At 34.9% G+C, this 21,621-nt stretch overlaps 1 pseudogene; it reads right to left on the reverse strand.

Moving 5' to 3' along the window:
• Positions 1–7,431: 7,431 nt before the first annotated feature.
• On the reverse strand, positions 7,432–18,747 carry LOC120144443 (annotated as a pseudogene).
• Between the last annotated feature and the right edge of the window lie 2,874 nt (positions 18,748–21,621).

Raw genomic sequence — 21,621 nt, forward strand, 5'->3', positions numbered from 1 at the left:
ATATAGGGAATTTAATCAAAGATTCAAAGGTTCTAATGGATAAAAACAATGAGTTTATGTGTCCTTCCACTATCAAGATCATCCTTAGTCCCTTTTACACTTTAAGGGTCCTTTCTCCGTTTCATTCAATTATGACTTTTGCATTACTTCTGGTGAATTAGTCTCCAAGTGTTTATTCAAGAATCAGAGTTCTAAGTCTTTTTCCATCTTAGAGGTTAAAATCAGTTATTGGGAGTTTTCTAAATAAAATAAGCATTTAACAGGTGCATTAGCAGTTTTATTGGAGCAAGTATGCCTTTTATGGTTATTTTTGCTTTTAGGGCAATTCATGTCATTTTTACTCTCTATGGGTATTTTTCTTAATTTCTTATCCAAGTTTTCAGCATTAAAACCTTAAACGAAAATAATCAGAATTTAAGATCCCAAAGTTAATCGAATAACCAATTATTCACTAGACTTGAAATTATTTATTATCGATCTTCAAGTTCCTTAAATAGGTCAATCGAGTCTTATTCAATTTTACTGGATTTATATCGTATTCAGTACTAGTCCAACAATAATTTAGTATACATAATTAATCAATCATTTCCATTTACGTAATTACCAATTATAAACAGGTCATGTAAAGGATACAAAAGGTAGTAGAGTATTACCTCGATTTTCAAGCTATGTCGATCGACCATTTAGACTTCATTCGATCACTCCTGAACTTGAATTCAACATCCCGAAATATCTAGGATAAATAGAAAAATAAATTACGTCAGAAACAAAATTTAATCAAGAAAAACAATTCAAATCGAAAGATAAATCGCAAAAAACAACTTATCTGGTTTGAATTTGGCGAAACGGACTCTATATGCTGAAAAACCTTAGATAGGTGGTCTAGAAAAATTTCAATGGTAGTCAACAGCTGATCAATGGTTAAAGAAAGTCAAAGACTTGCTTCGGCTCAGCTCTATGCCACTTAGCTCGGCTCAAGCGGGTCGGATGACTTAGCTCCCACACTTAAAATAGATTAGCTTAGACCGGTCCAGATCATTTCAGACCAGTTTCTGGAACCCTTTTGTTGGCAGACAAGCCCCACGCGTAAGGGCGATGTGTGAGGCACGTGCGATATTCAACGGTGATCGGACAACCACCAAAGTGTCTAGAATCGTGACTTTCATGATTTTAAGCTAGCTCACATGCTTAGTTTACGATGAAAAGTATCGAAAAAGTTATTTCTTTAATAACCAAAATTACCACCCTTCGCTCACCCCTCACGATGGAAACAACAATGGTGACACCTCCAGTATCGGATGAATTGAAACCTTGAGTTGGTTCACTTGGTCTGGGTAGTGAGACTGACTGGTGGCTAAACAACAACAAACAACAAAAAACAAAAAATATATATGAAAAACCTTGAACTCTGATGAACTTTCGAAACAATATCAACGATGATCAGTTGGGTTTCTTCGAGAGTGGATGATTATGTTTTGGTCACAGGATGAAGACGATGTCGAAGGCAACGGTGCTGTACAACATAGACTGATTATAAAGGGGATCAACTGTGACACAGTTGCATGAAAATGATTTGGGGGAAAGAGATTTGATTTTAGGGGTTTTCTATATCTATTATAAGTCGATTTAATAGATATTTCTAATATTTTATTCTTTAATAGTTGCCTAGCTTAGTTGGAAAAAGTATAGGCTTAGTTTCCAACATGTCACGGTTTCAACTCCTCTAGCCCACATATTATTTCATTTTTTCCTGAATACCGAAAATGGGAAAATTACAATTAAATCCATTAAATTTTCTCGAGATATCATCTTGAACTCTAAGTTTTTCTCCGTATTCAGGTTAGTCCTAAATTTTTAATAACTCTCTTTTCAATATTTAATTCCATACTTTTTTATTTTCTAATTTAGTTCTTAAATAATTTTTTAGTGTCATATAAGGCACTTGTGCCCTTGATTGTGGATCTAGTGATTGCAAGAAGATAGGATCAAATGCAAGGGTTTGGTAGTTGATGTAAGGGTGATAATGGTGGGCTAGAATGATGATGATAAAGAGTACGGTTGCATAAGTGATTTAGACATGGTGATGGGTTTATCAAAAACTGGAAGTAGGGTGGATAATATATTAGATAACAAGAATGAAACTAGGCTATAAAGATCCTAACACATTTCCTTGTAAGTTATCAAAAGGGTGGTAACAAAGGACTTGCCCCACTAGTTATAAAACAACTAGGAAACACAAGTAATAATGGAAATGAAGGGGTTGACGCCACAAGCACCTAAGTACTTGATCAGTCAATAAAAGTTCTTAAAGAACTTAAGCAAAGAGGATAACCTCATAAATATATTGATAATGCAAAGGGGGATGCCTTACAAATGCCAAAGCATTGGCTTTATATAGGAAGTGAAGGGGTTAGGCCAAAAAGATAGAAAATGGTTCGACAAGGCACTTCCCATGAACATACATGATGTTTAAAAATGAAAATTACAACTCTAGATTATGGGGTTAGACATGGTGATGATTCAATTAGCCTTGGTTCTTCCTTAGGCCGAATGGTGATGTTGGTTCGACCTTTGAATGATTCAAATGAGTGGTCTTGGATGCTTGGCCGAATAAACTTGGTGTTGGTTCACTTTGGTGCCTTCATTCTATAGTGGAGAGTGCATGATCGAGTGGTGAGGAGTTGTTTCATCTTGGTGCCTAAATGCTTCATGTGATGTGAACATGCCTTGTTTGAATCATATGGAAGATTTCACAAGGTACATGACTCCTTTGATGTTACAAGCTTCTCCATGCCATGGTAAGGTATGCTCTCGGCCATATGTTGTGTGTTTGATGTAGGTTGATGCTTAGGTAGTGACATAGGTAGCTAGTTAGGCTGGTAAGCTAGCTAGAAGCTTAGTTAGCTAGCTAGGTAGTGTAAGTAGCTAGCTAGGTACCTAGTGCCACTCCAGCTGCCTTCATCTACCTGCCTTGAGTCCTCAGCTCAACTACAAGCTCGTCAACTATTCTCTAGCTAGTGTCAGCTTCCATTCATCTACTCCCGAGCTAGTTTTTACTTGTGTTAAACTCTATTTAGCTAAGTTAAGATAATCCTTGATATGTTTGAGCTAGCACGAGCTGTCATATGGTGATTGAGCTATCCAAGATCTGGCATATCCTTCGTTAGCAAACCAATGTACCTACATGTGCATAGAAAACAATGGTATAAGTCTTGAATAGATGGGAAATGATAAGAATGCATAATGTCGCCTATGTAAAAGATATATATGAGCTAGATAAGTGAACATATGCATATGATGAGCTAAATATAGATGTATAAGCATTAATAGGGTAAGTAATGATGTAAATGAATACATAATGTTAAGAAAAGTATAGTAGGATCATAATATAAGTAATATAGCCTAGGGTTAACATAATATGCATAAGATAAGTTAAGTATAAGATGAAATAAACTACACCAATCGAGGCATGTAATAAGGCTTGTAAAGATCATACCTAACATGACATAACATGGATGCAAAACATAGTATAAGTATGTGACATATGCATAAATAAAGTAAGTAAAAAGATGTGAGAAGAAATTAAAAACTCTCTAATCATTGAATAAGTTTAGGCTTAAAGAAAGTAGAATAAAAAAAGTAAAAGGTGTAGAAGAAGGATCACATCAAATGACCTCTCCAAATCCTTTCAGCCCATTTAGTATAACAAAAAATATATAGGTCATAATTTTGATATCTTCATCTGGTCTCATCTTGAAGTTCTCATAATTGTGATTGAGAAGACTAATCATAGTTTCTCTAACATCATTTGTTCCTTCATGTCTAACTTCAACCTTATCCCAAATTGTTTTGGCATTGGAAGAAGATGACACTCTCCCGTATTCATCGGGACCAAGTGCACAAAATAAAATGTGCATGACCTTAATGTTGTGCTGAGACATTTTTCTTTCTTCTTCATTTCACTCCTACATATCTCTAGTTGGAGTAGTGTGACCTCTCATCATGATACTCATTTATCCCAAATCGTTGCTTAAATAAAGAATTTTATCATATTCTTCCAATAAGCATTGTTGGCTCCATTGAAGTATGGAGGGTTGTTGATGTGATGAGAATCACTAACGGTGTCAAAGTTTGAAGTAAATGCCATTGATGACTTGAAAAAGGGTTGAACTCTTCTAGGAACTTCTCAAGAGGTGGTTAAACCTTCCAATGAGTTTATCTTTGATAACAATTGTTTAGTCTATCAAACCAATGGAATGTCCAAGAAGGGGTTGAATTGGTAATAAAAAATTGATGGAAGCTTTATACAAGAAAATAAAAAAATTGTCACAAACATTTTTAGAGTAGTTTAACTTCTTCAATGAAGTCTACATCGACTACCTTAGCTTCCACAATAAGGATTTCAACAAATTCACTTAGACTTATACCCGAAAGTCTCAAGTGTACAACATTCCCTAAGAAGACATTAGAAATAGCAAACTTTGAAAAATCTCTTATAAGGAATGTGTTTGCACAATTCATAATAAGTAGAACACTTGAAAGAATGAAACAAAGAAGTACAAAAGTATTATTGAAACCAAAAATAATATTTGAGAATAATGACTTGAATTTTTTACTCTATTTGAATGTTTTGGCTCTCTATTTGATATCTTGCCTTCACATATTACGTGAAATATTGTTTTTATACTTATTCATTCAATTCTAGTCGTTTGTGTTTTTGTGGGAGTTTATATGGTCTTGGGATGAAATTTCCTTCAATAAATGTTTTCCATGCGCCTTGAGTACCGATACTCGTGTTTGGAGTATCGGTACAAATGCATTAAATAAAAAAATTTAGACGTTGGAAAGGGGGTATGGGTACTCATCAAGGGAGTATCAATACTGTTATCGATATTGGAAGGAGTATCGGTACCAAAGTAGTATAATGAAATTTACAATTTTCAAAAAACATAAGGGTAGTATTGATACTTCCACTTCGAGTATCAGTATTGGTATCGATACTCGTATAGTATCGGTACTAAAATAGGTTACTAGAATTTACATGACACAAAGAGTATCGGTACTGCTATGAGCAGTTCGATATTGTCTTACATTTTCAAGCTATCTGTATCGATACTATATTGATACCACATGAACAGTATCGATATTGTTATTGTAGTATCGGTATTGTTGGGTTGAAAAATAGTTTTTGAATCAATTAAAATCCAAAAAACTTCGTAAAACTGTTTGGAAAAAAAATTCAATATATTACTCATTTTTTCAATAGAGTAAGTAGTAAAATTGGAGTTTTTAACCTTAAAAAGAATTTTCATATTCGAATGACCGAATCAAATATAATCTTAACATTTATCTAAAATATTTGTTACCTTTTGTATATCAAAATATGTTCAACACAGTAATTCAAGATTTTTGAAGACTTTCACTAGACCTTCAAACATTTTTAAAAATTTTAACGTGGCACCTAAGATTTTGGAGGAAATATTTTCAGCCCTAAAAAATTTTAGAACCGTTAACTGCCCCCTCAAAAGTTTTGAAAATTCTCATTAAACATCTCAAAAGTTTAAAATTTCTACTTATAACCCAAATTATGATTTAAAATTCTCTTTATATCCCTTAATCTATTTTTAAAAATTCATTTTAACTTCAGACTTTTTGGAAATTATGATTTGCCTCCTTATATTTGGAAAAATGGGTTTTAGCTCCTTAAAAATAAAAATAAAAAAAATCTTATTTAGGCTCACAAAATTTTAAAAATTCTCATCAAACCATTAATTCCTTTTAAAAGAAATCTAAATCGATCACTATTCTTGAAATTCTGATTAAGTACCTTGAGATTTTTAAAAATTCTTATTATACCATCAAAAATTTTGAAAATACTAATTTGGCTCCAATGATTTTGGTGAATTTCTTCTCAGTCAATCATTAAAAAATAATCTTAATTGGGCCCTCAAAAATTTGAAAATTTTCATTAAACCTCAAAAATTTTAATTAGACCCTCATTTAAAAAAAAATCATTAAGTCCCTCAAGATTTTTGAAAAGTTTCATCGTAACTTTAACATGGGCCACCAAGATTTTGAAAAATTGTTTTCAACCCTCAAAATTTTAAAATCAATCTTAATTAGCCCCCTATTTTTTTAGAAGTTATCATTAATTAGTAAGTTTTATGAAAAGTATTAAGTAGCCCCTCAAAAGTTAAGAAAATTCTCATTACACCTCACAAAACTTTTAAATTTTTTTACTAGGCCCGTATTTTGAAAAAATCTCATTAAGTTTTTAATATTTAAAAAAAAATTAGACCTTGAGTTAATTTTGAAAAAAAAATCACTTGGGAGCTAAATTTTTTTAAAATTTTTAATTTGGAACACATGATTTTGGAAAAATTGTTATCCCCCTTAATTCTTTTTAAATTCCTAATTTGGTATCACAAAATTTTAGAAATTCTCATTAAGTTCTAACTTTTTTAATATTGTAAAGTAGGCCACCTAAAAAGTTTAAAAATTTCATTAAACCTCTCAAATTATTAAAAGTTTAAAACTAAACCCCAAATATTTTTGGAAAATATGATTATTACTTCAAAAAAATTGAAAATTTTCATTAGGTCTTCAAAAAAATTGAATAGTTTTAAGTAGATCCCTTGTGAAAATTTTCATTAAAGCTCTCAAAAACTTAAAAAAATTATTATTTTTAAACAAAAATGATCAAAATACACCAACACTTTAATATTAACGGTACACTCAAATCACTTGGTACCGAAATAAGATACCGATTTAAGACTAATGTAACGGTGCAGACCAATATGATTGATAGTGATACAATATTGACTACTATGATTTGACATCCAATTTTTTGAAAATTCTTTTGGAATCCCTCAAGATTTTTGAATTTTTTTATTGCAACTTAAAGATTTATAGAAATTATAATTTAACCCCTAAATTGTTTAGCCAGGATCCTGTTGCTTCTTTGCTTAAAACTTTGTTGTGAAAGAGATCTCAACATTTTAGGCATATGAAGCTCTCTATAACAGGTTTTTTAAGGCCTGCGTCTTGATGACCAGGCATCATTCTCCCCCTCATAAAAATGAACACAAATAGAAAGGAAGCTGAAAATATATATATACACACACACACTGCGCAATCTTCACTTGTACTTACAAAAATTATGCAGTTAGCAATCAAAACTATCACAAAGATCTCTCAGATAGCATCTTTGTCCGGCACTGGTCGGCGAAACAGGCAATGTAAACACACAAATATCTATCAGGTAGCATAAATCTTTGTCCGGAGTTGGTCGGAAAAAACAACCAACGTAAACTCGCAAGCGATAATGGCAAAAGAACACCTAACTCTATTTCTACCTTGATTCTTACGCACATCTATTGCAATCATCAAGTCGTGAGAAACCAAGCAAGCTAATGCTGCTAGGAGAAAAACATACATGGTATTTACTTTGTTACCGAATAGGATGTTATGCGATCACTGCGGGTATGCTTGGCCTTTTTCCTTCCATGGCAGCTTTCTTTTTTCCACACTTGGTGCATAGGCATAGATATGGTCCTTCCCAAGGCTTCGAACCAGGTGAGAAAAAAGGCACGGAGCTCAGAGTTAAACCTTCGGCCGAGAGTTGATCGACTAGACAGACTGCACATCTTAAGATTCCGGAGTTTGCATTCATGGGGAAATCCTTACCCAACCTGCAGTTTTTATCATAAAATTCGGTCAAATTAGAGCGTGCTCTTTTTCTTCATCTGTATTTTTTTCTAATAAAATGACTGGTCTATTTTATAAACCTCCATGATCATTTCCCTGCAATGAGATATCCATTCAAACAACTTAATCAAAGACTCATCTTCCAAGTAATTACAGCGGTCTTTTTGTCAGGAAACTGGCATTTCGGGGTAAATTTGATAGGCAACTAGGAGAAAGTAGTCTAAATTGTTTCTAGTAGCATGTCAGACTGAATTGCTGACTAGGGATTCAAATAGCGGTACGATAACAGTGTTGTGGCTGTTATATCATGGTAGCGGCACACTCCGCAGCCACAAAACCATCAAATAATGGTGTGGAACAAATAACGCACCAATAGCAGTACATGGCAACCGCGAAAAAATGTTGTAGCGGAAATAGTGGCAATAGTGGACCACTATTCCTGCTTCACCAATTTTTTTAAAAAAAATATTATTAAAAATGGTTTTTATACTTATAATTATGTTTTATAATAAGTTGTATGAATTAGGAAAAAAATTCTCGATGATGCCTGCAATGACCACAATAGCATCTGTTACAGCCGTAATTGCAATAAACACAATGTGACAAAAAACGTGATCACAAAAGCAATTTAAATCCCTGTTGTTCACAGAAAATAATTGATCCATAATCTTTGCCACACGCATTTACACCAAACATGAATACTATAAAGAATCAAGAAAATTAAAAAATTAAAACAAGAGAAAATAACCTCAGTGACCAAAAATGCCTTATAATATACGATTTTAACCAACTTTTTTTGGATTTGCCAAAATGACCAACTAAATCGCAATGCGATCGATAATTCGCAACGCGATCTCCGGTATCGCAAATCAGTTTCCAGATTCGCAACGTGATTCTGACTATCGCATTGCGATTTTCCAAATTCGCGTTGCGATTTTTCGACTATCGCAATGCGAATATGTAAATCGCAATGCGAGTATGACTATCGCAACGCGATTATGACTATCGCAACGAGATTCTAACTATCGCAACGCGATTCTGACTGTCGCAACGCGATGCTGACTATCGCAATGCGATTTTCAAAGCGCCATTATTATCGCAACGCATATTTTTTTTCAAATTTCAAACACGAATATTAATATATCAGAACACTGAACCGTCCACAGTATATCCCGTAATCGTAACTCATAAACTAAAACCCTAAATCACAACTCAGTCCCATCTCCATCTCTCACTCTCTAAGGTGACATCCGTCCCCATCTCCGACGAAATCAGTCCCCATCTCCGGCGAAATCCGTCTATCTCCATCTCTCAGAGCCACCCTCACAATCATTCATGGTCAAAAATGGAAAATCAACCAAATCAACCACCGAGGGTTAGTTTTTTTAATTATTTTTATTTTGAAATTTTTGCATTATTATTAGGTTTTTCATATTGAAATTTATGATAAGTTTACTGGTAATTTCAATAATAGATTAACCATTTCATTTAGATTGCTTATTAAATTCATTCGATTGCTGCCAATACTGCTAAACTGTTTAGTCTTTAAACCCTGTGAATTTAGTATTTGTCTTTGTTTTGTCTTTTGGTTGAAGTAATGCAATCCATTCAAGTTTCAATTTTAGTATTTGAAACCAAGAATCGCAACGCAAAATGAAAATCGCAACGACAGAATCGCAATGCGATTCTAGTTTCGCGTTACGATTTTCATTTCGCGTTGCGATAGTCAAATTCGCGTTGCGATAGTCAAATTCGCGTTGCGATAGTCATTTTCGTGTTGCGATTTTCATTTTCGTGTTGCGATTTTAAGTTTCATAAACTATTCTTCTTCTGCAATTTGAAACTTGAATGAATTGCATTACTTCAACAAAAAAATAAAGACAAATACTAAATTCACAGTGTTGCAAATTTAAGTTTGAAGAATAAACTACTACTCTTTATGTTTATTGTTCTTGGTATATCTTCACAATGTAGTTTTTGATATATCTAACTTGGTATGTTTATTGTTTTTGTAGAACTTTTATTCGGCTCAATTGACCTTAAGAAATAAATTAAGCCTGGCCAAAACAATTGCGTCGAAGCTTTCACCTGCACAAAGAAAAATATTTGAGGATACTTGCTTCGGGCCATGGCTGAAAGTACAACATCCGGGTGGAGATGCTATGTTGACCCATCTGTTTCTTCAAACCATGACTAGCGATCTACCAGAGACTATACAACATCGTGATGAAGATATATGGATTGATTTTCCACCGGTGTATACGTGTTTTGGGCGGGAGGAGTTTTTCTTAATCACTGGTCTACGCTTCGGACACGATGATGTAGGTCGGTACACTAGACATATTACCCGCCTATCATGGTTATCCTGGGTTTTTCCTGAGTTGTCAATGGAGAAGCTGAATTTACACGTGGAAGACTTGACGAGATTATTGAATAAGAAAGATGGTTTTACTCAGATGGATGATGTCGATTTTGTCCGAGTATGCCTTCTAATACTTTTGCATGCCTGCTTTTTAGGCAGAGAGGCCAGACAACCTATTCCTAATGATCTAATTAAATTGGTAGATGACCTAAATGCATGGAACCTATTTCCATGGGGTTCGTATCTATGGAAAACTACATGGAATAAGTTGTCGTCTTCCTTTGATGATCGAAAAAGTTTGTGTGGCGATGGTTCCAAATACACTTTGTCAGGCTTTATTTGGGCCTTTAAGGTAAGATTTTTTATATAATGTTTCTAAAATTATAATTAATTATTATTTAACAATTACTAATGTTTGTTATTATATTGTTTGTAGATTTGGATATTTGAGGCCTTTCCCGCCATGCAGACATATGCATTAAAAACTTCTAATGATATTCCTAGGGCTATTTCCTGGAAGAGGAAACGAACCTTGCAGCAATGGGAAGATTTACTACCGTATACGACAATAAATAATGTAAGTTAACACAAATACTACCATATGTTTATAAACAAGTTATTACTAGTACACGTTTAACTTTGTTTGAGCTTTTATATTGTTAGGAGTCCAACACTCCATTACAGAGGCTGACACCCACGGAAGCTGAGCTTGCCACTGATTGGTGGCAATCTAGTAAGCGTTTTTTTGATGGCACGAATGATGAGCATCCTCCACTTCGAGAGCCATCACCTCACCCAGAGCCATCACCTGATCGACCCGACTATACACCTCCACAACGAGAGCCATCACATCATCGAGCCTCTTCTCCACTATCACCTCATGATAGGCGACCGGCAAAGATGCCACGACGTTTATCTCCCTATTCTCCACCTCCACGGGATGAGTTAGGGGAGTTACGTGATGAGGTCAATGCCTTGCGTGAGGAGGTCGGTACTTTACGCGATGACAATGGTGCATGGTGTGTTGAGGTGTCTACTTTACGTGGTGAGGTAGCCGCTCTACGTGAGATGATAGCATCGTTGTAGAATGAGGTTCATACTCTACGCAACGAGGTAAGTTTAATATTTTTCATATTTAACTTGATGATAAATTTACTCGTAATTTCACTTAGATTAACCATTTCACTTAGATGTACCATTTCACTTAGATTGCTTAGTAAATTTATTCGGTTGCTGCCAATACTGCTAAACTGTTTATTATTTAACCCTGTGAAGTTAGTATTTGTTTTTGGTTGTCTTTTGGTTGAAGTAATGCAATCCATTCAAGTTTCAATTTGCAGAAGAAGAATAGTTTACTATCGCAACGCGAAAATGACTATCGCAACGAAAGAATCACAATGCGAAATGAAAATCGCATTGCGATTCTCTCGTTGCGATAGTCAAATTCGCGCTGCGATAGTCATTTTCGCGTTGCGATAGTCATTCGTGTTGCGATTTTAAGTTTCAGATTTTATTCTTCTTCTGCAAATTGAAACATGAATGAATTGCATTACTTCAACCAAAAGACAAAGACAAATACTAACTTCACAGTGTTGAAAATTTAATTTTCAAGAATAAACTACTACTCTTTATGTTGTCATTGAACCTGCACTAAACCTATATGTTATCCTTTTAAATGTTTATATAAGTGATTACTTCTAGAATGTTATCTGATGCATTTTGTGAACAATGATAGAATAATGACTTGGGTGAATACCTTGCAAGTTTGAAATATATTTGTCTTTCTTTTCACTATTTAATATCATGTCTGTTTATTTACTGATTTATGAATTAATTTATTTTTAGCGGCCCGCTAAGTTGGATGCTTTACGTCGGGTTTTTCTTGCAAGACGGAGTTCACGCATCAGATGGCGTGCACATGCCATTACGTCTCCGTTCACCCCAATAGTGCAAAGAATCCGTAAGAAAAAGCCCGACTCACCTGTCATCGTTCAAGAGGCCTCCCCTATCGTTCAAGAGGCTCCTATCATCCCTCAAGAGTCCCCTCCCACCATTCAAGAGGCCACTGTCATCATTGAAGAGGTCCCTCCCAACATTCTAGAGCCCGATTCACACGGCATAATATATCGAATTATTGAGAAACACCCTCACGTGCCGGACATGATGGATGACTGTTGGCTTTCGTATAAGTTACCGTCCAGTACCATTCCGGCAGATGAAGTGGAGAGGAAACAACTACCGGAAACAATTATGGATAATACCCTTTGGGCTAAGACCGCAGTTGATTTTTATCTACATGAGCGGAGCCAAGGGTGTTACGCTGACATATACAAACTCAACAATGATATGCATTTGTTGATTGAACGGTCTTGGTGGGGTGTGTTATTAGGGGTTGAAGACAATGGCTATTTCGATGGGGGGTAAGTCTTATATTTCTTCTTATATTTCATTTTGATTAATGTTTTTTAAAATTTATGTAATTCACTAATATATGTCTTTTTTTGTAAAACAGCATATTGATGCATGGGTGTCACGTCTTCTAATAGTAAGGGCTTTGAAGAAAAATAAAAATAAAAAAATACGCGATATACAACTATGCCGACGTCTTTTCACGTAGTTCACTTGAAGAATCAACGACAGGAATCATATGTGTTGACTAATGGACAAGCTAAACTTTATCCTGCATGGTGGGAGGTCGATAAGGTTAGTATTTATTTTTTTTAAATATTTTAAAGGTGTTCATAAATAAGTGCGCAATTTGAATTATTACTTATGATTGTAGGTGTTTATCCCTGTTTTGGAACGTACTCATTGGCTTCTCGTCGAGCTTCAGCTCTCATCCCTGAAGACAATAGTATATGACAACATGATAAATTATATATCATTGTCTGATTTGAGAGATATTATTAAGGGATGGAGATCTCATTTGGCTAAATTCTTGGATGCGATTAATTATTAGACTTATTCTGGAAACAAGAAGCCAAAGAAGTTCAATGTTACAGTTATCAGAGATGAGACCGCGCCACAACAAATGCCGGAAGCCAGAGGGGATTGTGGTCCTCTCGTATGCATGTGCTTGGATCATTTGACGACAGGAAGTACACAGTTTCTACCTCCCACCGATACAGATAGAGGTGCAGTGGGCTTGTGGTTTCGGTATTTTATGGCTAGAGCGATATATTCGAGACGCTGCCTACCTGCATCCGCATTATGAAAGTGTCCATAAACAATTTGTAAGTCAAATGCAAGTGTTGTTAAGTACCTAGAATTCAATAATAATTTGCTTTTTGTTGGTTTTAGATGTGTAGAAAGTGTTATTTGAGCAAATGTTTGGTTTCTGCAGGTTAATCCTGAAGTGAGTTGCGTGAAATTGATGTATGGGTGCATAAACAACTGTCTGGGGTACACTTTTTTTATTGTTTAATTGATTCTTAAAAGTTTGATTTGTTTAATTAATTGATGAGGAAAATAAGAATTATTATCATTTTTTGCTTGTTTAATTGATTTATAAAAACTAATTTGTAAAAGTTGATTTATTTAATATTGATGTGTAAATAATTCTTATTTGTGCTTGTTTAATTGATTGAAATGTAAAAGTTGATTTGTTGATTTCAATCTGCATCATATTGAAGGAAAAAGACCTGTTGGAGGTACACTTTCGCAACGCTAAACTCAAAATCGCAATGCGAAAGACAAAATTGCAACGCGAAAGTCAATTCGCGTTGCGATAGTCTAATACGCTTTGCGATTTTCTGGTTGCGATAGTCAAATACCCGTTGCGATAATCAAATTCGCGTTGCGATACTCAAATTCGCATTGCGATAGTCAAATAGCCATTGCGATAGTCAAATTCGCGTTGCGATAAACAAATTCGCGTTGCGATTTTTGCGTTGCGATAGTCATATTCGTATTGCGATAGTCAAATTCGCGTTGCGATTTTTGAGTTGCGATAATCAAATTCTCTTTGCGATAGTCAAATTCACGTTGCGATATTCAAATGAATGTGTAATAAGTGATAACAACTGAACATATCATAGCAATGTTCAAACTCAAGTTACTAATACATGCCTAACTGAAAATGTTAACAGTTTACACATAAAATACACATAATAGTCAAATTCGCGTTGCGATATTCAAATGAATGTGTAATAAGTGATAACAACTGAACATATCATAACAATGTTAAAACTCAAGTTACTAATACATGCCTAACTGAAAATGTTAAAAGTTTACACATAATACAACGTTTGCATTTAAAAATCACCTAAGTTAATAGTCCCAAAAGGTGAAGTCGGTTGTGATTGGGATTTTGATTTTGATTGCGATTTTGATTGCCTTTTTCTTGACACCATATGAGCTTTGGATTTTGATGAGGATCCATATTTTGGTAGAGGAAAAGATGATTGTGATGGCACTGGTGATCCACATGTCAACCTTGTATGACCACTTTCCTTGCACCGACTACATGTCGATCTCTTCTTCTCTTCACCCTTAGACGGTATACGATCGTGAATTTTTGGTCGGCCAGGTAGCCTTCTGACCATGGCTGGTGGCAAAACTGTTTGTAAGTCATCTGGTATGTCTCACTCAGATGGATGTGGAATAGGGTAGATAATCTCGGCATAAGTCTGTCGATATACTTCTGTAGTGTAGCAATCCATAGCGTATGCGCTTGAATCATCTTGGTTTAGATGAAGATCAACTTTTATAATATGCCCACACGGATAACCAGATGTTTTCCATTTCATACAACTACACATCTTTGCATTTAGATCGACAAGCCCATTTAAGTTATTATCCAGTACTTCAAACAAAGTGTTTGAACATGGTTCAACTCTCCATGAAGTTGACTTCACAACACATTTTGTTATCTTTTTTTCAGTCCATGGTGTAACACGATGTTCCAATGTTCCTGTAAATTTAAATAAATAATACTTAGTAAAATATATGATAAGTTACGAATTTAAAGAAATAATACCTGCATGGTTTCTTTTATTGTAGTATCACTGTTGAATAGAGGCTCGAAAAAACTCCATTAACATAGTAATGGGTAATTTCCGGGAATGACGACTTAGAGCGTTGATTGATTCTACACTATAAGACGTCATGAAACCATATCTTGCTCCAAGTTGATGTACTCTTGACCATCTTTCAAACCCGAAATCTTCTAGTGTTTGAGCACACTGAGGTAAAACACGTCTTAAACAATTTATATGCTTATTAAAATCCACTTCCCGATAAGCTTTTACAGCCTTCCAGTATGTCCATTTGTGATTTTTTATACCAGCAGACCTTGATTTTAGATTTCTATATAAATGAACACCACAAAGTCCATGAAAAGCAGCTGGGAAACACCTTCTAACAGCGTTGTCAATTGAGTTTGCCCTATCGGATATGATTGTCAGATTGCTAATAAGACCTATGCAATCCCTAAGATGCCCCATAAATCATGTCCATGAATCAGAGGTTTCAGATTTGCCAACCCCGTAAGCTATTGGCAGTATCTCATTGTTAGCATCCATGGCTACTGCTAATAAGTTTACTCCAAGGTATCGACCTTTTAAATGTGCTCCGTCAACTATAATAACTGGGCACATGCAAGTAATAAACGACACAAAATAATATACACAAGAAATATAATAATTTAAATGTGAAATGCATGTAACTAACAAAAATGAGTCAACAAAATTATATTGATTTACTAACCGCAGCACCAATGGCGATAAACAGCAACTCAAAGCGTCCATCTCTATCTGTTTTGATATGAGTTACCGACCCAGGATTTTTCAGCTTTAAATTGTGACAATAAGCCGTCAGTTGGGCAAACGATGCTTCTGGCGACCCCCTCAACAATTCCAAGGCATAACATTTGACTCTCCAAGCTTGAGAATATGAGATACTAATCTTGAACTGAGCATTCATGTCAGTCATAATTTCATGTCCCCGATATACCCTGCCATTCAAAAACATTAACTCAGCCAGAAAACCACCCAACACCTTTTTGTTTGCCTGTCTATGGTGAGGAAAAACTTGGGTTCTTGAACATGTATGTTTATCAATAAAAGTCCTAACTTGAAACATTTCGCAATCTTTTATCCTCTTTGCAATCATACGCCACCTACAGTTTTTGTCAATCATACACCTTGTTTTGAAACGATCTTTGCTTGATTTGTTAACTTTTAGTTGATAACCATCTTCCACACATTTCGTATACAAAGCTATCTTCAAGTCTTCCTTTGTATCAAAACAATCATCTTTCTTGATACGAATAATTTTTGTGTAACAATCAACTGCTATTTTTACCAACTCTTCTTCCGGTATCTGAAGTAATTCTGGCATATTCCAGTTATACTCCCGATGCATTTTCTTCGGGGATTTCTTCTTCTTCTTTTTCTTCTTCAGGGTTATATGAATTACAGAATGGATGTTCAACATGTTCATTCACAGTCGTAACTTCCTCCTCATTATCATCAACAACATCTTCCTCGGCAGCGGCTGTTTCATCATCAAAATTTGGGTATTGATCAATATCAAAATCATTACACGCAGGGTCTGTTTCTTCTTTTGAAACATCATCAAAATCTGAGTATTGACCAAGATCAAAGTCCGGGTATTGACCAAGATCAAATTTCGAATACCGACTAGTACTCACAATTTTTTATGTTGGCTCATCATCGTCTAACTGGTTAATACGAAAACCGGAATTTGGTGCTCAAAGTTGATTGGGATTTGGATTAGGAAAAGATTGTGGGTTTTGAGATTGTGTTTGGTATTGGAAATGTGGTGAAACAAAATTTGCTTTGTGATGAAATTGTGGTGGAACCATTAAATTTTGAGCACCATAAACTGGGGTTGAAAAACTTAGTTGATTACTACCCGCTACTGACCCAACTTTACTACTTCTAGGTTCAACAACATACAATGTAACATCATCTTGCGAAACACTAATGTAAGCAATGAATCTTTCAACATCTTCATTGTCGGTTAACAAATAAACTTTACCTTTTCTCTGATATGATAGCCTAAATCCACTTAAGGGCTCTAAATTCAATTTATTTGCAACACGTAACATTAAAGTTTCATAAGTTAACTTTTTAAATGACAGTTTTAGTTGAAGATTCATGGGTAAAGGCATATATATTAAAACACCATGAACATTCTCCCATGACCCTCCAAAACACAAATCTATCCAAACATAATCAACATTAGATGATTTCATTATTGTAAATTAATTTACTAAACAAACGAGCTGCAAAACTAAAACCTGTTGCCGGATGGGGAAGGATGTCGTTGGATATAAGAACGGATGTCGTCGGAGAGAGTGATAGATGGAGATGGAATGAGTTGTGATTTAGGGATTTAGGTTATGAGTTGCTTCTGCTGCGTAGTTATATACCTAAAACATTTGTGTTGCGAAACTAAAACCTGTTGCGAATTTGAAATTCAGTGTTGCGACAGTCAGAATCGCGTTGCGATAGTCAGAATCGCATTGCGATAGTATAATCGCATTGTGATTTACATATTCGCATTGCGATAATTGGAAAATAGCAACGCGAATTTGGAAAATCGCAATGCGATAGTCAGAATCGCGTTGCGAATATGGAAACTGATTTGCGATACCGTAGATCGCGTTGCGAATTATCGTTCGCATTGCGATTTAGTTGGTCATTTTGGCAAATCAAAAAAAAGTTGATTAAAATCGTATATTATAAGGCATTTTTGGTCACTGAGGTTATTTTCTCAAACAATTAAAACTTAGAAGAGCAGAGGAAAATTCTGACAAACGAACCTTTCGTCAAGCATAGCAGAACCCTCTTCAAACAGCTCCTCAACAACTCCAATGGCAGAAAGTTTAGTAGTCTTGTTCGTAAAATTTAGAGATCTCTTCCCAAAAAGAATCGAACTGAGAATATTCTGCTTCTTTCTTGGAGTTGAAGGTAGGACCAGTAGGTCAGACGGGATAATATCAACAACCACGCAGGTTGTATCATCTTTCAGGCCCCTCGACCTCGAAGCTTCCTAAAAGACATGTTATAAACACGTTACGCTATTAGACATCAAAGCAAATTGAGTGAATAATACAAGTAATAAACACCAGTCAGGTTATTATCTTCACAACCATCATTGCGGCAAGGTCTGCTGGTAAACCTCCGTAAGACTTAGCAGCGGTTTCTGAAGATAAAGCATCCCAAATGCCATCCGAAGCAATAATAAGTCGACCTCCGCATTTGACAACTTAGTTAAACTAGAAAAGAAGTTTCAGGTTTGATTGTTTAGAAGAAAACCAATAAATGCATTAGAAATAAGAATGAAGATGTAACCTTCACTTGCTTAACATGCGGTATCGGGACGATAAACTCTCCTAAATCCGTGTCACCAATTGACCTAGAGAGGCATAATCCACCAGGCCAGCAACGAAGTGGACCAACCTAAAAGATTCAATCCATAAGGATAAGGAGGTAAACACTTTCATAACCATCATAAACAACCCATTCCATGACTTCTAATTCCTACCACTCAAATAGATGGAGAGAAACTTCTGATGTCGTAAAGTATAATACCTCATTACCCCCGAAAATATTAAGCCTTCCTACTTCACCACCACTGGCAGTGACACGCTCCCTTTCTTCTGCATTCTCTTCTAGTCTGTGATCTACAGACGGACGGCGGCGGCGGCGGCGCGCGAGAGTGTCCCTTGTTCTCTATCACTCAACAAGGAAGTGAGAAAGCCAAGCCTTAAATACTATTCCCAATAGTGTTTCCAATACTATGTGGGATTTGAGCATTACCAACACTTGTTCCCAATACTATGTGGGATTGAGCCTTAAATAGTGATATTATTTTTAAATGTTTTGCTTAAAATTGCAATAATCGCGATTGATTGTAGATTGACTTTTAATTATGACATATTTAATCGTATAATACTAATGCAATTGATTGCTAATTCAGTTGTTTTAAGGTGTATGATTATTAATTGTTTCCTGAATAATCACATTGTATTGGAAACAAGAGTTGGTAATGCTCAATCCCACATAGTATTGGAAACACTATTGGGAATGGTATTTAAGGCTTGGCTTTTCGACTTCCTTGTTGAGTGATAGAGAACAAGGGGGACTCTCGCGCGCCGCCGCCGCCGCTGTCCGTCTCGGGTCGTGGTCGTGGTCGTGGTCGTGGTAATACGTGTCTTCGACACGTCCGCGCGGATACTATCTTTTTAGAAAAAATTCTTAAGAAACAAAATCTTTTTTTTTTAACTATCACAACGAATTTGGAAAATCGCAACGACAACTGTAGACTATCGCAACAATAACTGTAGACTATCGCAACAACAACTGTAGACTATCGCAACGCGAAATGGAAAATCGCAACACGAAATGAAAAATCGCAACGCGAAATGCAACGCGAATTTGCGATAGTGGAGATCGCAATGCGAATTAGAGATCGCATTGCAATTTTATTGGTCATTTTCGCAAATCCAAAAAAAATTGGTCAAAATCGTATATTATCTAGGATTTTTTATCACTGAGGTTATTTTCTCTAAAACAAAACACTCGTATTTTTCTGGGTTCCGAAAATCAAAGCTCAAAAACTAGAGAGAGAGATAGGTAGTTCATAGGGAATTGATTGGAATATAAATCTAGAGAGAGAAACGAGGGTTCAGATGCTGATTTTTGGACAAAACTCTTTGAGAATGGCATTTATGTCCCAAATCTTAATATTTACACGGAAAAATGCCTCAAAAATAACAAAAACAGCTTCTCTAGTAAATTAATTATAATTTTTAATTTAAATAAATTACCTATTTATTCACTTTCTTTATTATCGTATTCTAATTTTGACTATCCAACTATTTTGTTGAAATTATTCCTTAAGTTATGTTACGCTTCTATTTTTTTCATCTAATGTTAGATTTAACTGATAACTTAAAAAAAATTATGAATTTACATAATATAATAATAGTTTTAGTCCTGAAAATTTACACATTCCCTCAATTTTTTATAATTCAAAATAATTTAATTAATCCACAATATTTAAAAATCATGTCAATTTGACCCATTTTAATTTGAAATAACTTAATAATTCAATAAACTTAATCCTCTAATGATGACGACATGTTTCAAAAGTTAAGTGAATTCAATTCCAGCGAAGAGTTTTAATTAAAAAAAATTAAGTATTAAATTTGATTAGATAATAAGTTCGGGGTAAATTCTATGAAACTTAAAATATTTTGTAAGGACCCATACTAGAATTTTGCCTTCTTTTGAAACCTTACCCTATCCTGAAACCCTAACCGCTCGTCACTCGCTCTCTTCTTCCGAAAACCTACCATCGATTGCCCATTCTCATTAACCGTTCAGCAACACAAAGGTCATTCGTCACAAATTTTTTTATCGATCGAGGAAAGCATATTTTGAAACCCTATCCCAAAACCTTAACTTGACGCCCATTCTCATCGATTGTTTATAACTACAAACGTAATTTCACAAATTGCTCTATCGATTGAGGAATATATTATAATATTTTTATCCGATCGAAACATGTAACCAAGTAAGGGATGACATATCAAACATAGAAACAATATATACTGCCTAAAATAACTTATTATTCATAATTTTAAAAGCAAACAATTTATCACACCATTAAAATTTCTAGACCACTCCGAAACTACCTTGAAAGAATCAAATTGATCAGACTTGAAAAAGATGGTTAAAAGATAATTTGTGAACTTTACGATTTATATTGTAAATCTAAAAGTTAATAGGGCCATTTAGAAGAAAAAAAAATACACAGTAACTAAATGTTGGTTTAATAAATAGATATTTAAAAAACGGCTACTGATTCTGACATTGTAAGCAAAAGTTATGCAAAAAAAAAACTAATTTCAGGGTTTTGGAAACCACTAAAGGGGATTCGAAACCACTGGAACTTTGAGCATTCTACCGAAATGATTTTGTAACCACTACTTGGGGGGGTCGAAACCTGTGCTTTGTTTCCCTGTTAATGTAATTTTACGCCCAATTAACCCATATTTGGTCCCATAATCACTAACCAACATCAAAACATGAATTTGGACGTCATAAAACACCCAACATGCACTACATAATCCCTAAACTCCACGTATATGACTCATAAACATTCACCTTTCATTTAAAATATTTTAAGACTCTTTTAAGGCACAATCAAACACTTTTCAACCCTTATAAACCTCTTTACCATTCTATGGACACTATGAGAAGGAACACACAAATCACATTGTTACAAGTATTGAGTGAAAATGAATCCCTAAATGTGGTTACATTCAACAAACCATGTCAAAATATGAGTTGCGCCAAAAAAAATTAAATGCATAGCATGATACTTAGGTTACCAATGGGGGCTCTAAGCTAAGGATCTAGTCACCCATAAAGTAAACTAAGCATATTCATAAGAATTCTACCTAATCAATATATCATCAAAATAAAGGCCCTTAGGGACCATACAACTCCACTAATGCACTATAGGAAAATGGGTTTATAGCAATATTTTTAGATGTGTTTGGTAAATTTATTGTT

This window comes from Hibiscus syriacus, unplaced genomic scaffold (genome assembly GCF_006381635.1).
Source record: "Hibiscus syriacus cultivar Baekdansim isolate YM2019G1 unplaced genomic scaffold, ASM638163v2 tig00110890_pilon, whole genome shotgun sequence".
In the NCBI taxonomy this organism is placed as follows: domain Eukaryota; kingdom Viridiplantae; phylum Streptophyta; class Magnoliopsida; order Malvales; family Malvaceae; genus Hibiscus; species Hibiscus syriacus.